Below are 20,452 nucleotides of genomic sequence, written 5' to 3' on the forward strand. Positions count from 1 at the left end.
ATGTTTTAGAAAGACTAAGAGCTAGAATTGAATATTGTGCGAATGGCACCATTATGTTGAGAGGAACCATTGATGAGGAGGACTTATGTATATTAACAGCTACAAACCTGAATCCATGGGATACTGAGTCCCCGTCGTTTGTTTTATTAGGCCAACAACAGATAGATAGCCTACTGGCACAAGTGCCAGATGGGCTATGGTCAACAGGACCCACTGATGTAGGGATCCTCAAAGTCCCCCCCGTAAGGGTAGATCTTAAACCGGGGGTGCCCCTCCCCTACAGGAAACAGTACCCCCTTATCAGATGCTATATCACAGCAGGTGAAGGCGTACCTTGCTGCGGGGGTCTTAACTCCCATAGTCTCCCCATGTAACACACCCCTTTTCCCAGTAAAGAAAAAGGCAGAGCCGGGACAACCGGCCAAGTACCGCATGGTCCATGACCTCAGAGCTGTCAATGACGCTACAGTATTCAATACACCTATTGTACCTAACCCCCATACTCTATTGGCACAGATCCCTGCTACGTCATGCTGGTTTACGGTAGTAGATCTGGCTAATGCTTTTTTCTCTGTTCCTCTTCATCCTGACTGTTGGTATCTTTTCGCCTTCACGCACAATTATGCACAACTTGCTTGGAAGGTATTACCCCAGGGGGCTCACAACTCCCCCAGTATGTATACCTCTGCTATGACTCAGATTTTCAGTGACTGGGACCCCGGCCCAGGAGTAGTTCTACTACAATATGTGGATGATCTCCTCCTTTGCTGCCCCTCCAGGCAGCAATGCGAGAGCTCCAGTGTTTCTTTGCTCTGTTTCCTAACACAGTCAGGCTGCAAGGCCAGCAAAGCGAAGCTTCAACTTTGTCAGCAAACTGTTGTATTTTTAGGACACTGTATTTCTCCTGGTATTCGACACCTTACACCTGAAAGGATCCAAGCTGTTACTAGTATCCCTCTGCCAAAAACTCAGTCTGCTATGCGCACATTTTTGGGACTTATTTCTTACTGTCGCCCCTGGGTTCGCAATGCTTCTGCTCTTATGCAACCTCTTTACGATTGTCTTGCTGCAACTCCCTTTCAGGTGTCACCAGAAGCAGAGGAAAATTTTTATAGTCTTAGATTGAGTATTCAGACAGCCCCAGCACTGGGTATTCCTGATTACAACAAATGTTTCCGACTGTATACCACGGAATTAAATGGACACGCTACAGCGGTTCTCACACAGGACCATGGCCAAAAACAAAGGCCTGTTGCATATTATTCTGTACGGCTGGACCCAGTTGCTAGAGGGTCCCCATCTTGTGTTAGAGCGTTAATTGCTGCTACAGAAGTATTAGACAAAGCTCAACAGATTGTCCTTGATTTTCCTGTAACTGTTTATGCTCCTCATGATATGTCTGCTCTTTTATCTCAAGTACAGCCAAAACATCTCTCTGTTGCTCGGCATACGAAAATTCAATGTGCCTTACAGTTACCTGATAATGTCACTATTCAACGTTGTACTACTCTGAACCCAGCTACTTTACTGCCTCTGGAGCAAGGGGGAGAAGAATCAGGTATTTGGTCAGATTTTCTTCCTTCACAGGATGATCATGACTGCTTGCAGCTCATGCAACAAGAGACAATGGGGTTTGAACATATTAAGGATTCACCATTACAGAATCCAGAGTTTGTTCTCTTTGTGGATGGTTCCAGGTATGGTATAGATGGTAAATTTTATACAGGGTATGCGGTGGTCACCCCATATGAAGTATGTAAAGCAGAAGCACTCCCACCACACATGTCAGCACAAGAAGCGGAGCTGAAAGCTTTAGCCGAAGCATGTAGACAAGCTGAGGGAAAGACAGCTAACATATACACAGATTCCAGATATGCTTTTGGCATAGCACATGACTATGGTCCTATTTGGAGAGTAAGGGCGTTCCTCACATCAGCGGGTACACCTATTAAAAATGCAGATCTAGTCAAATATTTGATGGAAAGTTTATTGTTGCCAAAAGAGGTGGCAGTGGTGAAGATCAGGGCTCACACAAGAAACAGCAGTGAAGAGGCTAAAGGAAATGACTTTGCAGACAAAACCGCTAAAGAGGTAGCAAGGACAAGGCCTATTCTGGCCAACACTTTCGTAATCACCAACCTAGAGGATATACACACTTCAGTCAGCTCGGATATTTTGCTGACACTACAGAGACAAGCCACAGATGAAGAAAAGATCAAATGGACAGGTAAAGGGGCTGAAGCAAAGACTGATAGTTTGTGGTATTTAGAGGGACGGGTATGCCTGCCCAGGACACTATACCCCATGATGGCTCAAGTAGCCCATGGGATTACCCACCAGTCAAAAACAACTATGTGCAACCTGGTTAGTCGGTACTGGTTTGCTCCAGGGTTTGGGACATTAGCAGCCAAGTATACGCAGGGGTGTATGATCTGTGCCAAGAACAATATTGGTAAGGTGGTAAAGGTCCCTATGAGACATATGCCAAGACCCTTGTATCCTTTTCAGAGACCACAGATTGACTATATCCAATTGCCAAAGGTGGGAACCTATGAGTATGTTTTGGTATGTGTTGATATGTTTTCAGGATGGCCCGAAGCGTTTCCAGTGTCAAAGGCCAATGCCACCTCCACCGCCAAGAAGTTGATGGCAGAAGTGATTTGCAGGTATGGTGTACCAGAGACTATTGAAAGTGATAGAGGTACTCACTTTACAGGAGAAATTATGCAACATATTATGTCAACTTTAGGGATAGAACAGGCATTCCACACCCCATACCATCCACAAAGTAGCGGTAAGGTTGAAAGGATGAATGGGACTCTAAAACTGAAAATACAGAAGGCTATGGTGGAAACAGGTAAACCATGGACAGAGTGTCTTCCCCTGGCTTTATTTTCAGTAAGATATACGCCCAATAAAAAGACAGGTCTGAGTCCCTATGAGATTCTATTTGGGGGAGGTCCTAGGTTAGGATTGTACTTTCCACAGGTGCTCCAGATGCAGTACGGTAGACTCACAGATTATGTATGTGCCTTGCATAAACAACTGGCTAAAGTGCATGGTCAAGTATTTTCTTCTATTCCAGACCCAAATTCTCTAGGTGGTGCACATTCCCTCGTACCAGGAGATTGGGTAGTGGTCAAGAGACACGTTCGGAAAAGTCTTGATCCCAGATTTGACGGTCCGTTTCAGGTGCTCCTGACCACAAGTACTTCAGTGAAACTTGAAGGAAAAGTCAGTTGGATCCACGCCAGCCATTGTAAGAAGGTTCCCTACACGCCAGAAGACGAAAGAGAAAGGTCATCTAAAGAATCAAGATGAAGATTTTGCTGATTTTGGGGGTGGTGGGACTTATTCTTCACAGGTCCGAATCCAGAGCTCCCGCACATGCGATAACCAGAATGCAAGGGACATTGCAGTGGGGATGGGTAATATCCAACAACATTCGGATTCAAGATGGATTTAGTTGTCCTTCTAGACAAATTTGTAGCGGATTATTTAACCTTACCAAGACCAACGAACTTGTAGACTGGTATACGGGAGGTGGATCCCAGCGGGGAGTAATATATATGAAATTCCCTGATGAGGATACTGTAACAAATGTGACTTATGAAGCCCGGGTGAAAATGTCCTGCTGCGACATGAGCAGATTAATGCGTTTGCAAGATTTGAGAGATCATAGTAATCGGTCAGGAATGCTGACTAATTGTTCATTGTCCAAAATAGATAGCCCTATACTAATGAATAGTACTGTAAAAATGGTGATTTGTGTGAACTCTACCCGAATCATCGGAAGAACCTGGTTCGTAACAATTATACAAACTCTAGTAGGAGGTAGGCGTCCGGAACATGTAAACACCTCGATAAATGGGATTCCCCAGACTTGTGTACCTATGGCCTATAGGGAGCAAAGAAAGATAGTGCATTGGAATATCACATTTCCTAAGGATAAGGCATGTAGAGTAAAAAGGGAATGGTATGATACCCTTTTAGGAGGAGCAGGAACAGGGATGGGAATCCTAAACGGTGTACAGCTAGAAGTAATGGCCAATAAATTGGCCTCAGTCGGAAGCAACATAGAAGAAGCCATAGCTTTGGGTGCCCAGTGGTTACCCACAAGTTTTGAGACACAACAATTACAGTTAAAAGTGGAGCAAAATTTCCTTAATGTTTTTAATGAATCTGTACTCACCCAATATCGAGCTTACAAAGATATGTCTGCTTTTATAGATTGGACTATATGCACCACTAAGACTTTATGGGAAATGAGACAAAAAGATAAATTCCAACAAGATTTGATGAGTACACACCCTCATGTCTGGGGAAGGGCACAAGTACAAGCGAATTCTAATGATACATGGGGCTGGTCTGACCCAGACTCAGTAGAATGTACAGATGAATGGTGTTCAGGAAAATTGATAATATATAAGGTGACTAATATTGGGATGGTATGTAAATATGTAGTGTTACCTATTGTCATGACTGATGAATTTACTCAGAATAGCCAATACTGGTGGCCCAAATTTAGACATCCACATATAACTGACAGAAACAAAACTATTGATATAGGTTTGTGTATTTTAACCAAAAAAGGATATGCATGTAACAAACAATCAGAGAGTTACGAACCTTGCCTGATGGAATATGAGGACAATATATGCCCTTTCTCAGTAATACCAGCAGAAATTTTTTCAATGTATATAGAGATAAAACCACAGAGTGTATGTATGGTTACGGATGACCCCAAAACACTAAAACCTTTTTCACTACAGGTACCCTTTTCCGGATGTATATTTAATGTTAGCCATATAGAATGGAAAAACCAGACTATTGTATTTCTCCCGGATTTGGATGAGATTGTAAGCACAGTATGGGTACCGGACCCATTGCCAACACCTAATATTAGTCTTCCTTTAGATGAGTTGAATAAAGTTCTAAGAGACGCAGAAGAGGTAAGAGAGATGGTTAGGAGACATAATGTTACACTACAAACAGTAAAAATGAATGCTGTTATAAGTGGGAAAACGCTGCGATATTTAGGATCCCAGATTAAGGATGACACGGCTCATCACTGGTATGACATATTTACAGGGTTTTCGCCGACTGCCAGTTCAGTACTAAGCTACTTATTCCAACCACTAATATGTATTATGATTGTTTTTGTTATTATGACTTGTTTTAACTGTTATGCGTTTTATAAGATACGGAGAGCTTTCACAGCGAGGCCTCTAGAAAGAAGTGACAGGTTGTTGTGAAATTAGAGGCAGGTAAAGATTACCAGACCTATAAAATCACAAAAGGTGGGAAATGTGAAAGCAAAAATATTTTCCAAAGTGTTTTAGACTTACTGTATACCTTATATACTCATATCTTTATATGCTTGTACAAGTTAGTTATATTAGAAGGTAGATGCTCTAGGACTTTAAGGCAGTAGGCCGTGTGCAAAGTACTACGCAGTAATAATAAGAATTAAAATGGAGAATCATAGGGCCGGGTGCAAAGCCTACGCAGCAATAATAAGAATTAAAATGGAGAGTCATAGGGCCGGGTGCAGAGCCTACGCAGCAATAATTGGGAAGATAAGGGAACGGCCCCCCTAAGAGCCAATTAAGTTCTGGAACTTTATCTAAACTTTCTGACTCATTTGTTGTTGAAAACTTGTTATTGTCGGAGTATAAATATACGTGCTGATAAGAATAAAGTAGAAGGATTTTCATACAGTAACGTGTCTGTGTGTTTTTACTCATCCGAGCTGCTCGTATTCATAATTTGATTTTTAAAAGCTAATTTGGAGCTGGATGGAACTCAAGGCGTAGTGGGCTGTAAAATGCACGCACAAATATTAGGCCTTTCTAAGTGATTAAGTTTTTCTTAAGTGGTTGTCTTGATCTCACTATTTGAGATTTGTTTGAGGCCTTAAAGGGGTTTTCCGGGGACACAAAATTTTAGACCTAACATTCTATATAACTATTTAATAAAGTTGATAATATATTCTTCCTATTCTCCCTACCTCTGCCCTGCCGGAAGTTCTCATTTTCATCTATCTCTTTTTTTCTCTCGACACAGGCTCGTGTACGAGAGTTAGAATACACACAGTCCTGTGTCAATACTTCACTGACCTATGTAACGACACAGGGCTGTTCTTTACTAATTATTCCGCCCCTCTGCGTCTATTGGCCTTCCACACTAGTTCTCCCTTCCCCTTTAGTTTATCCTCCCCACCTGCTTTATCTGAGGTGTGGTCACTGGATCCTGTGACCGCACCTCAGATATCTAATGTGATCCCCACCATCCCTAAATATATGTACCCCATATATATGTAACTAAATATATAAAATCATGATGCTATTGAAGTACAAGCAAAGAATGAACGGGGTGGACATTGAGGAAGCCGTGGACCAATAAGATGCCTCAAAACACGGGACTTCTGGCGTACACCCGGGTTTGAGGCATCATATTGGTCCACGGCCTCCTTAATGTCCACTCCGTTCATTCTTTACTTGTACTTGAATAGCAGCACCATTTTCTTTGCATGCATGATATTCCCAAATTTTCACTGAGGAATAGCATGCACGCAAATGAAATAGTGCTGCTATTCAAGTACAAGCAAAGAATGAACTGAGCGGACAATGAGGAGGCCGCAGACCAACAGGATGCCTCAAAACCCTGGACTTCTGACGTACACCCGGGTTTGAGGCATCCTATTGGTCCACAGTCTCCTCAATGCCCGCCTCTTTGATTACGCCTCAATGCCTGCTCGATTTGCCTCTTATTAATAAAACTCCCCATTGCTTGTGCGCTGCACGGTTTGAGAAAAAAAATGTCCCTGGAAAACCCCTTTAATATAGTAATATATTATCTATCTGCCATTTTTCATGTCAGATTACACATGGAACTAATAAGAAAATAATCAGCGTTTATACTTTTTATGTTATCACATTTTAAGTTGTTATGTTTAATTGTATCTTAACACAATACTAGAAAATTTGGAATAACTTCAATATGCAAATTTTTTTTCTACAAATGTGTCATTTTTTTGCCATTCCATTAATATGGAAATTACTTTGCCCATCTGTAGTAGAAAAAACAGTAAATTATCGAGGTCTAAGGTTAAAGTAGTCAAAGTTCAATGAATATTCACACTTTGGCATTTGATAGAGATTTGATGAGATAATTAATTCTAGCTGTTTAGTGATATAGAATGCAAAATGATTGTTTTTGTTCCAAAAAGCAAATATTAATAAAGAAGCCAAAAATGTGTCTAATCTAAATGACATTTGCACCTTAGTAAAACTATGTATTTTGTAATAAAAAGACATTAAAAATTGTTCCTGATTATTTTTGGACACATTAGCAAGTTTACCTACGCACTGAAATGCCGAAATAACGGGGAAGATTGATCAATGTATTTATACCAGTTTTTTGGGTGTAAATGCATTAAATATATAGTACTCAGTTTTTTTCTACACATACGAATGGAAACTGGGCATCAGCTTTGTACCAAGCGTAAATAATTAATCAATACTTTCTGCCACTCTTCTAAGTAGAAGAAAAATGTCAGGTCCAATAAATCAGACCTGGTACATGTGTGGCATAGGGGAGAGATAGCGGTACAACCCTCACATGGCGTGCCAGCAGGGGCGGATTAAGGGTACCATGGGCCCCGGGCACTTTTTCAAGTCTGGGACCCCCCCCCCCGAACTCTGAAGACAGAACTCTGAAGACACTGTACCGTATATATTTGCAGATTTCTGTTTAGGCGGCCTCAGATCTAGCATGGTTTTGAATTTGCTGTAAAAGCAGAATGAGCCATACCGAAGAGAGAAAGCAGAATATTTTGAGACACTAAAGTGGTCAGGTGCTTAATAACTTTTTTATTTTTACATCAATGGAGTGGTGTGTGAAGGATTATTTTTTCACGGGAGGAGTTGTAGTTTTTATTGGCACCATGTAAAGTACCATATAATGGGTGAATTGGAAATAACTGAGATTCCTCCATGTTTTTTTGGGTATAGTTTTTACTGTATATATTTACCTTCTCAGACCCAGAACCAAGCTCAGTACATAAATACATTCCCATAACCAAGCTCAGTACATATATACCACACCAGAACCAAGCTCAGTACATAAATACATCCCCAGAACCAAGCCCAGTACATATATACAGCCCCATAACCAAGCTCAGTACATATATACCACACCAGAACAAAGCTCAGTACATATATACCACACCAGAACCAAGCTCAGTACAAATATACAGCCCCAGAACCAAGCTCAGTTCGTATATACAGCCCCAGAACCAAGCTCAGAACATATATGCAGCAACAGAACCGAGCTCAGTACATAATATACATCACCAGAACAAATACAGTTCAGTACAGAGATCATTTGCAAATTCAGTTTAACCCCTGCTGTATAAATTTGTACGACATAAAACAACAGCTCCCAGTATAGCCTGAACAATGGTTAGGTTATGATGGGAGTTGCTATTTAACAAAAAAGAATGCACCTCACTGCAGATCATACAGTGACTACACTACTGATCAGTCACAGGGAGAATAAACATTTACATTGAGTGACTCACAGGTGATGTCTCAGATTATTTTTCGTTCTTTTTCTCTTTTTTTCTCCATCCGGTCCAGACTTCTTCCGGGCATGACCCATTTCTGCAGTTTGCAGCTCAGATTTCTTCAGCTCCTCACTTTTCCAACATTTCCGCACCTATAAATGAAGATTAAATTTCTCATGATGTCACACTCTATGCTTCTAAATATAATAGTATCATAAAATGTGCCCCTGAATATAATAGTACTATACACTGTACTCCTGAATATAATAGTACTATACACTGTACTCCTGAATATAATACTACCATACACTGTACTACTGAATATAATAGTACTATACACTGTACTCCTGAATATAATAGTACTATACACTGTACTCCTGAATATAATAGTACTATACACTGTACTCCTGAATATAATAGTACTATACACTGTACTCCTGAATATAATAGTACTATACATTGTACTCTTGAATATAATAGTACTATACACTGTACTCCTGAATATAATAGTACTATACCAGAGGCGTAGCTAGGTTCTCCAGCACCCGGGGCAAAGATTCAGTTTGGCGCCCCCCCCAACCTCTTTCCCAACATCTCCTTCCCCCTCGCCGTGTTTGTTTTCTCTACCAATCGACGTGTCATTTCTTTTTATGTAACGTGAGCATAAAATTATTTGTACATTTCTCAAGCAATATGGTTCTATACACAACACCAGAACCAAGCTCGGTACATATATACAGCCCCAGAACAAATACAGCTCAATTTAGTGCAACCCCTGCCGTATAGGTTTGTACGGCGTAAAACGACAGCTCCCAGCATAGCCCGAACAATGGTGGGAGATGCCGTTTCACAAAAAATAAATCCTATCATAGTCATACCACCCATCATCTCGCTGCAGATCATACAGTGACTACAGTACTGATTAGAGGCAGAATAAACATTTACATAGAGTGACTCACCGGTGACGTCTCAGAATCTAATTCTTTTTCTCCATTTGGTCCAGACCTCTATGATGACTTCTTCCGGTCACAGCCCATTTCTGCAGTTTGCCGCTCACGTGTCTTCAGCTTCTCACTTTTCCAACATTTCTGCACCTATAAATAAATATAAAGTTATCATTATACCACACACTACGCCCCTAAATATAATAGCGCCAAACACTGCACCTCTAATTATAATAGCACCATACACCGTGTCCCACACACACACTGTTCCCCCTGTAGATAGTGCCTGCCATAGAGCCCCCTGTAGATAGTGCCTGCCATAGAGCCCCTGTAGATAGTGCCCCCATATAGACCACCCCTGTATATAGTGTCCCACAAATAACTCCCCCTATAGTGCTCTACAGATAGCCCACCCCTGTATATAGCCCCCTGTAGATATAGCCCACCCCTGTATATAGAGCTCTACAGATAGCCCAACCATGTATGTAGCCCCCTGTAGATATAGCCCACCCCTGTATATAGTGCTCCACATATAGTCCACCCCTGTATATAGTGCTCCACAGATAGCCCACCCCTGTATATACTATATACAAGGGTGGGCTATCTGTGGAGCACTATATACAGGGGTGGACTATATGTACAAGGGGGCTATATACAGGGGTGGACTTTCTGTGGAGCACTATAGGGGGAGCTATTTGTGGGATACTATATACAGGGGTGGGCTATATCTACAGGGGGACTATATACAGGGGTGGGCTATATCTACAGGGGGACTATATCTACAGGGGGACTATATACAGGGGTGGGCTATCTACAGGGGGACCATATCTACAGGGGGACCATATCTACAGGGCTGGGCTATATCTACAGGGCTGGGCTATATCTACAGGGCTGGGCTATATCTACAGGGGTGGGCTATATCTACAGGGGTGGGCTATATCTACAGGGCTGGGCTATATCTACAGGGCTGGGCTATATCTACAGGGGTGGGCTGTATCTACAGGGGTGGGCTATATCTACAGGGGTGGGCTATATCTACAGGGGTGGGCTATATCTACAGGGGTGGGCTATATCTACAGGGCTGGGCTATATCTACAGGGCTGGGCTATATCTACAGGGCTGGGATATACACAGGGGGGCTATATCTACAGGGGTGAGCTATACACAGGGGGGCTATATCTACAGAGGGGGCTATACACAGGGGGGCTATATCTACAGGGGAGGGCTATATACTATATAGCCCACCCCTGTATATGGTGCTCTATAGACAGCCCACTCCAGTATATAGCCCCCCTGTAGATATAGTCCCCCTGTATATAGCCCCCTGTAGATATAGTCCCCCTGTAGATATAGTCCCCCTGTATATAGCCCAGCAGATATAGTCCCCCTGTATATAGCCCAGCCCTGTAGATATAGTCCCCCTGTATATAGCCCAGCCCTGTAGATATAGTCCCCCTGTAGATAGACACCCCCCGTAGATAAAGTCCCCCGTGTAGACAAAGTCCCCCCCGCAGATACAGCTACACTTCTATTACAATTAAAAAAAAATAATTTCAAACTCACCTTATTCCCGCTCCCACGCCGTCCGGCAGCCATGGAGACCTGCTCTCTTCTGCGCAGGTCTCCTGGGGGTTGAACACAGCGTCTATGAAAGGCGCTGATTGGCTGGGCAGGATGACTTTCCCTGTCAGTCAGTCAGCACCTTTCATCGACGGAAGCGTCACTGGTACAAAAGGTACCAGTCGCTTCATTCGTGGAAAGGTGCTGAATGGCCGGGCACGGAACGTGCCCGGTCATTCATTGCTTCTAATTATACCTGTGTCCTTGCGACACAGGTACAATTATAGTGCAGGAGGAGGTGGCGCTGGCGCCCCCCTCTGAACTGCGCCCGGGGCACATGCCCCGCTTGCCCCCCCTAGCTACGCCCCTGACTATACACTGTACTCCTGAATATAATAATACTATACACTGTGCCCCTGAATATAATAGTACTATACACTGTGCTCCTGAATATAATAGTACTATACACTGTACTGAATATAGTAGTATTATACACTGGACTCCTGAATATAATAGTACTATACGCTGTACTCCTGAATATAATAGTACTATACACTGTACTGAATATAGTAGTATTATACACTGGACTCCTGAATATAATAGTACTATACTATACACTGTACTCCTGAATATAATAGTACTATACACTGTGCTCCTGAATATAATAGTACTATACACTGTACTGAATATAATAGTACTATACACTGTGCTGAACATAATTGTATTATACACTGGACTCCTGAATATAATAGTACTATACACTGTGCTGAATATAATAGTATTATACATTGTGCCCCTGAATTTAAATGTGTCAAACACTGTAAAGTAAAACACCACACACACGAACAATGCCCCCTGTAGATAGCGCCGTTACAATGCCCTTTTTAGATAACGTCCCCTGTAGATTGTGCCAGTTACAATGCCCTATGTAGATAACGTCCCCTGTAGATTGTGCCAGCTACAATGCTCAATGTAGATAACGTGCCCTGTAGATTGCACCACTTACAATGCCCTATGTAGGTAACGTCCCCTGTAGATTGTGCCAGCTACAATGCCCTATGTAGATAAAGTGCCCTGTAGATTGCACCACTTACAATGCCCTATGTAGGTAACGTCCCCTGTAGATTGTGCCACTTACAATGTCCTCTGTAGATTATGCCCCCTGTAGATAGCGCCACTTACAATGTCCTCTGTAGATAATGACCCCTGCATCTTTTACCCCCAATGCTGCCCAGAACAAAAAAAAACATTCTCACCTGTCCCCGTTCCCGCTTCTTCCTCCAGCGACGCAGGAGTGGTCCGAGACCAGACGCCGTAATCCAGCGTAATGGCGCAGTCGGTGTGATGACATAATCGCGCCGACTATGTCATTAGTAAATCGCCGAATGGGAGGAAGGGAACGGATAGTTCCCTGTCTCGCCAGCGTTACAGTAAGCAATTATATCCGCATCCTAAGGATGCGGATATAATTGGGTGAGAGGTCCCGCTTCACTCCGGTTCTCTGAACCGGCTGTAAATTTAACAGACGGTACGGGAGAACCGGGGCGAACTGGGCCCCCTTCCAGCCTCGGGCCCGGGCACTTGGCCAGATTGCCCTCATTATAATCCGCCCCTGTGTGGCAGAATTAATAAATGTCACCCAAAGTTTTTGTTTCCAAGTCAAAATAAAAATATATAGAAATATTACTGATATTACTAGATGGTGGAGCCTAAATATTGCCCTATACACTAACATTAGTTTCTTTCTAGAAGTGTTGGGCCAGTATGATAAAAACAACTTATCAGTAGTAACATAACATAATAACACTGTTGCCCTGTCATGGATTGGGGCACTTTAAATGGAGTCTAAGGGCCTGTTCACATCAGCATCAGCTTTCCGTTCATGGGTTCCGCTAGACCTTTTCATCGGAGGAACACATTAAGGCAACAGAAACCATAGCTTCCATTTGCATTACCATTGATTGCAATGGTAATGCTTCCGTTGCAAATGCAAAAGTCTACTGCGCTATTGTTTCTGCTGAAAAACGGAAACCTTACGGAATGGGGACAAACGGAAACCATTTGCAATAGAAGCATTACCATTGCAATCAGTGGTAATGCAAATGAAAGCTCTGGTTTCCGTTTGCCTTTCCGTTCATGGGTTTCTCCGACGGAAAGGTCTGACGGAACCCATGAACGGAAACCAACACTGATGTGAACAGGCCCTAAATTAGTGTTATTTTTTTAGTTGTGCAATTTGTAATTGAAAGGGTGCCCTTACTCTAAAAAAAAGAAAAGAAAAAAAAAGACAACAGCACAAATTACTTTTGGCAGTCTTACTGGGTATTTTTTTAACGCCAACCTTACAAAATCCCATAGGAGACAAAAGTAGCATGACCATTGGGACTCCTCTCTTGCTTGGTATTACCGTGTGTTAAGTGAACTGGTTCACACCGCCAATGAGCTAGAGAATGAACATAGACTGCACCAAAAGGGCATGTGTCCATGGTTCATTATCTATGCCTTTGATTTAGAGAGAATATTTTTTTTTAAATAATTGTGATAAAAAACTGTAAGCACTTACATGCTTCAAGATTTCTATTTAGACCCCTTTCCTCATAAAGAAGTATACATACATCAAAGGTGGGAAGTTGTTCATGCAATTAGCCATATACAGTACATAGTAACATAGTTAGTAGGGTTGAAAAAGGACATACTGTATTTTCGGACTATAAGACGCAGATTTTAGCAAGAATAAATCTTGCTAAAGAGTCAGCCTCGGGCCCCCTGACCGGGGAGGGGATCATGTTTGGAGTGGGCTCACACGCTGAGCCCGCACCATAAACTGCAGGTGTCAGCTGTGTTTTACAGCTGACACGCTGCTCTTACGTCCAGGAATAGCGATGGCGTAGTTCCTGGCCGTTTAACTAGTTAAATGCCGCGGTCAATATCGACCTCTGCATTTATAAGGGTCTTCCCATGAAGGACATTTATGACATATCCACAGGATATGCCATAAATCTTAGATAGATGCGGGTCCCACCTCTGGGACCAGGCACCTATCTCTAGAACGGGGTCCCCTAAACCCTGTTCTATCTTACTCGGCTCCGCTGTCTCCCAGCCACTTCCTGGTTAGATGGTCGAGAATTACAGAAACAGCCGAGAGCTCGCTGAGCTACAATGTTTCCGTAACTCCCAAAGAAGGGAATGGGAGTTAGGGAAACAGCGTAGCACCGCAAGCTACACTGTTTCCTGGACTCATTAGCTACGAAAACAGCGTACATGGTCGAGTTACGGAAACAGCGTAACTCGATGAGCTATGCTGTTTTCGTAACTCCCATGGAACTGAATAGAACTTTTGGAAACAGCGTAGCATGCTACGCTGCTTCTGTAACTGCCATTCACTACTATGGGAGTTAAGAAAAAAGCGTAGCTCAGCGAGTTACACTGTTTCCGTAACTCATCCATGTATTGCAGTGTATTGTACCAGTGCAAAAGTACCAATACCTGGTTTAATAACCACAGTATCACTGTGCTGGATTGGCCAGCAAACTCGCCTGACCTATATATATATAAATATATATGTATATATATATATATATATATATATATATACAGGGTGGGCCATTTATATGGATACACCTAAATAAAATGGGAATGGTTGGTGATATTAACTTCCTGTTTGTGGCACATTAGTATATGGGAGGGGGGAAACTTTTCAAGCTGGGTGTTGACCATGGTGGCCATTTTGAAGTCGCTCATTTTGTATCCAACTTTAGTTTTTTAAATGGGAAGAGGGTCATGTGACACATCAAACTTATCGAGAATTTCACAAGAAAAACAATGGTGTGCTTGGTTTTGACATTACTTTATTCTTTCATGAGTTATTTACAAGTTTCTGACCACTTATAAAATGTGTTCAAAGTGCTGCCCATTGTGTTGGATTGTCAATGCAACCCTCTTCTCCCACTCTTCACACACTGATAGCAACACCGCAGAAGAAATGCTAGCACAGGCTTCCAGTATCCGTAGTTTCAGTTGCTGCACATTTCGTATCTTCACAGCATAGACAATTGCCTTCAGATGACCCCAAAGATAAAGTCTAAGGGGGTCAGATCGGGAGACCTAGGGGGCCATTCAACTGGCCCACGACGACCAATCCACTTTGCAGGAAACTGTTCATCTAGGAATGCTCGGACCTGACACCCATAAAGTGGTGGTGCACCATCTTGCTGGAAAAACTCAGGGAACGTGCCAGCTTCAGTGCATAAAGAGGGAAACACATCATCATGCAGCAATTTCAGATATCCCGTGGCCTTGAGGTTTCCATTGATGAAGAATGGCCCCACTATCTTTGTACCCCATATACCACAACATACCATCAATTTTTGTGTTCCAACAGTCTTGGAGGGATCTATCCAATGAGGGTTAGGGTATGTGCACACGTAGTGACCAAAAACGTCTGAAAATCCAGAGCTGTTTTCAAGGGAAAACAGACCCTGCTTTTCAGACGTTTTTTGACCAACTCGCATTTTTCGCTGCGTTTTTCGTGCCGTTTTCACGGCGTTTTTTACGTCCGTTTTTGGAGCTGTTTTCATTGGAGTCTATGAGAAAACAGCTCCAAAAACGTCCAAAGAAGTGTCCTGCACTTCTTTTGACGAGGCTGTATTTTTACGCGTCGTCGTTTGACAGCTGTCAAACGACGACGCGTAAATAACAGGTCGTCTGCACAGTACGTCGGCAAACCCATTCAAATGAATGGGCAGATGTTTGCCGACGTATTGTAGCCCTATTTTCAGACGTAAAACGAGGCATAATACGCCTCGTTTACATCTGAAAATAGGTCGTGTGAACCCAGCCTTAGTGTCAGACCAATAGCGGTGGTTTTGTTTGTTAACTTCACCATTCACATAAAAGTTTGCCTCATCACTGAACAAAATGTTCTGTGTAAACTGAGGGTCCTGTTCCAATTTTTGTTTTGCCCATTCTGCAAATTCAGTGCGCCGATCTGGGTCATCCTCGTTGAGATGCTGCAGCAGCTGGAGTTTGTAAGGGTGCCATTTGTGAGTAGCTAATATCCGCCGAAGGGATGTTCGACTGATGCCACTCTCCAGTGACATGCAGCGAGTGCTACGCAGTGGGCTCTTGCTGAATGAAGCTAGGACAGCCACTGATGTTTCTTCATTAGTGACAGTTTTCATGCGTCCACATTTGGGCAAATCCAACACTGAACCAGTTTCACGAAACTTGGCAAGCAGTTGGCAAACTGTAGCATGGGAGATGGGTGGTCTCGTAGGGTGTCTTGCATTGAAATCTGCTGCAATGACCCGGGTACTGCGTTCACCAGACATCAACACAATTTCTATCCGCGCCTCACGTGTTAACCTCTGTGACATGTCAATGGCTGTAAACAAAGAGAAGCTTGTAAATAACTCATGAAAGAATAAAGTAACGTTAAAACCAAGCACACCATTGTTTTTCTTGTGAAATTCTCGATAAGTTTGATGTGTCACATGACCCGCTTCCCATTGAAAAAACGAAAGTTGGATACAAAATGGCCGACTTCAAAATGGCCGCCATGGTCAATACCCAGCTTGAAAAGTTTCCCCCTTCCATATACTAATGTGCCACAAACAGGAAGTTAATATCACCAACCATTCCCATTTTATTTAGGTGTATCCATATAAATGGCCCACCCTGTGTATATATATATATATATATATATATATATAGTTTTTTTTTTTTTTATCTCACAGCAATATATCACACAGCACTCCAGGTGAAAAGGTAAAAAAATGCAGTGATTTATTCAACCATCATGGTGCACCGTTTCAATCCCACATTTGGACCTTTTTCAAGCATAGTGATTGGAGGTATATATACCATGTGTTTCTATTGTCTCATTACAGTATTTAACATCATTATAAAAATGTACATTTAAATATTTTGTGTTAAAGTATATAAAGCAGTGCATTTAAAACAGCATAATGATGTACAAGTGACAGTGAAACATCACATCTATCATCATTGACAATTCATAAATGCAACTTATATAGTGCCCACCAAAAGTTCTGGAACACCCTTATAACTTTTGAACGGCTCGAGGTAAAGGGTTGAAATTTGGTGGGATTTAATGGGGTCATAAAATCTGTCAGTTAACGGGGGGGGGGGGGGAGAACACCCCCCCCCCTGGGGGCGGCAAAATCTTAATTGGCGCTGGGGGTCGAATGGGGGCTCATTTGAAAGCTCTTTTCAATACAAAATCAATGCCACAATCAATTTTGAGATAGGATTTTTTCGCTGAGATATTTAACTTTAAAGTTATCATCTTCATTATCGGCTAGCGCCGGTGTTAGCATTACCCAAAATGTACCGCGCGGGTGAAATCCTAAATATGTGTGGGCGCGTGTGCGTGTGTGTATGATCTTGGAAATGTCACATCAAGGTGACTTTAAATTCCGTATTATTACAATCGGCCTAATTAAATTAGTCTTAATCAAAAATTCCACATATGTGGAGAAGGTTGGGACTCCAGGAGCTCTCACCAATCGCAGGTAAAGTTTGTATGAATATTCAGAAGGTTAGTTTAAACTCAGAACGTGTTCATTATGTCTGTTCAGCATTTATGTATAGCTACTGTGCATATCGAGACTGCTACATCCGCTGACTGAAATACATTGCTAAGCAGCAGTTTGAGTGTCCTCACGTTTCTCAATGCGCAGGTTCAGCGTAGCATTCTCTCTCTGTAGTGTGAGATGCAATATTGAATAGCGTAATATGTTTAAACAATATTGACAATCCACGAGAACTACGCTCCATTCCTCATCGCTACTCAGAGCGAAGTGCATGTGTCACTATTTAAGAAAAAGCCAATCTAGTTTGACCATTTTAGATCTTGACCACCGATACACTTTTTTACGGCGGTCATTAAGGGGCTTTAATCTAGGCCGCTGTCTTTTCGTGGTGCCCTAATCAACGTCCTGCACGGGCGTCCCGTGCAGGCTGGAGCGGGTGCTCGGCTGTCTGATTACAGCCGGGCTCCTGCACCAACGGTAGCGATCAACGTTTACTTCGGTCGTGACCATTTTAACCCCTCAAATGCCACGGTCATTAGCGACTACTGCATTTCAGTCATTTACAGAGGGAGGGAGCTTCGTCTGTCACCCATCGACTGCCCGCAATCGCGGTCATCCGATGGGGTACCATGGCAGCCAGGCTTGTCCTGGCTATATGCCTATTAGGCTGTGCCAGAGGCATGGCCTAATAGGTGCCCGTCATTTTTATACTGACAGGCAGTAACGCTTTGGTATGCTTAGTATACCAAAGCATTATATCTGCGATCTAAAGATCACATAGTGAAGTCCCTAGTGGGACTGTAAAAATAATTAATGTGTAAAGTAAAAATTAATAAAAGGTACACATAAAAAAAAGAATCTAATTTTTCACATAAAAAATGGTTTTATTTAGTAAAAGTGTAAAACTAAAATAAAAACTACACATATATGGTGTTCCCGCAATCGTAATGACCCAAAAAATAAAGTTAACATATTATTTAAACTGCAAGGGGAACGCCATAAAAAAGAACCGCAAAAAACGACGGCAAAATAACTATTTTTTTCCATTCCCCCCAAAAATAATAATAAAAGGTTAATCAATAAGTCCCATGTTCCCCAAAATAGTAGCAATGAAGTCCCACAAAAAACAAGCTCTTACATGGCGACATTGACGGAAAAATAAAAGTTATGGCTCGTGGAAAACATTTATGCAAAATAAAATTATTTTAAGTGTTTTTATTCTGCAAAAGTAGTAAAACATAAAAAAAACTATACATATTTGGTATTTTCGTAATCGTACAAACCCATAGAATAAAGGTAGCATGATATTTATGCTGAATCGTAAGCAGTGTAAATGTAAAATGCATAGAACAATGGCTACATTTCTGTTTTGCTGTTTTTTTCATATACCTCGCAAAAATGTTAATAAAAGTTAATAAAAAAAATTCTATATACCCCAAAACAATGCCATTGAAAAATACAACTTATCCTGCAAAGAACAAGTTCTCATACAGCCATGTCCACGTGAAAATAAAAAAGTTATAGCTCTTTGAATATGACAATTGAAAAGCTAAAAAATTGCTTGGTCATTAGGGGGATGCAAGCAGGGGGAAGGGGTTAAGAGACAAATAATGTGATGTTTGTTTTACACATAAAGGAAGCAAGACACAGGGAACATTAAGGCTTCGTTCACATCTGCGGCAGGGCTCCGTTCCGACGTTCCGTCTGAGCTTTCCGTCGGAATGGAGCCCTGACTGACACAAACGAAAATCATATGTTTCCGTTTCCATCACTATTGATTTCAATGGTGATGGATCCGGTGCCAATGGTTTGCGTTTAGTCAATAGAGGGAATGCCTGCAGGCAGACAGAACCATTTTCCTGACCACCCAAAAGTTAATAGAGAGTAAATTTTATTATCAAATTTTATTAAGCTACGTATAGCACAAAACAGACCACATATAACAGTTTAAAATTATCACTGCCAAGGACCGAAGTTATAGTGAAGGCAACCAGCTGGAGGAGCCAGCAAGGTATTAGACAGCCAGGAATGAATGCCGGCTGACAGTCAGTCAGGAGGCAGCGTGCCACACTTAAAGTAGGGCAATAGATTCGGTTAGGCAGGAATTAAAAACACTTAGAGCCCCCCCGACATGTTTCGCTAACTTGTAGCGTCCTCAGGGGTACACGGGGCTAATGGCGGCGCGGCAAGAAACTACTCCTCTTAAAGGAGTGTGAAGTGACGTGTATGGGAGGTGGGTGTGAGAGCAGACAACCAATGGGGGAAAGCAGGACACAACAGGCGCCGGAGAGGAGGCCACAGCCAATGATCGGCTATGTATCAAGGAGCCAATAGTAGATGTCAATGCGGTGCAGGCGCACATCCGAAACTGCAGAGACTGTCAGAATGTGGGCGCCTGCGCAGTAACGCAAGAAAGGAACTCAAAGCAGTGCCGAGTAGGGAGAGAGAATGCAGAGAATGTAGGCGCCTGCGCAGTAGCGCAGGGAAAGAACTTAGAGCAATGCCGAGTCGGGAGAAAAAATGACAGATCAGCGCAGGCGCAATAGATGTCCATCTGGACTTAGCACATAAGGTGATGTCAAGCCTGACATCAACATCGATTCAGGGCAAAGTGACTGCATCTGCGCAGTAGGGCAAGATTAGAACTTAGAGAGTACACCGAGTACAGGGAGGACACAGGCACTCGGCGCAAGCGCCGTAGGCGTCCCCCTGGACTCAGTGCAGGGATTGATGTGCATCCACCCGTCAATGGTTTGCGTTTGACTCCATTTTGCAAGGGTTAAATAAATAGCATAATCGACTACCATATTAATTCCGTCAAAACG

The sequence above is a fragment of the Rhinoderma darwinii genome, chromosome 6 (assembly GCF_050947455.1).
Source record: "Rhinoderma darwinii isolate aRhiDar2 chromosome 6, aRhiDar2.hap1, whole genome shotgun sequence".
NCBI classification, from domain to species: Eukaryota; Metazoa; Chordata; class Amphibia; order Anura; family Rhinodermatidae; genus Rhinoderma; species Rhinoderma darwinii.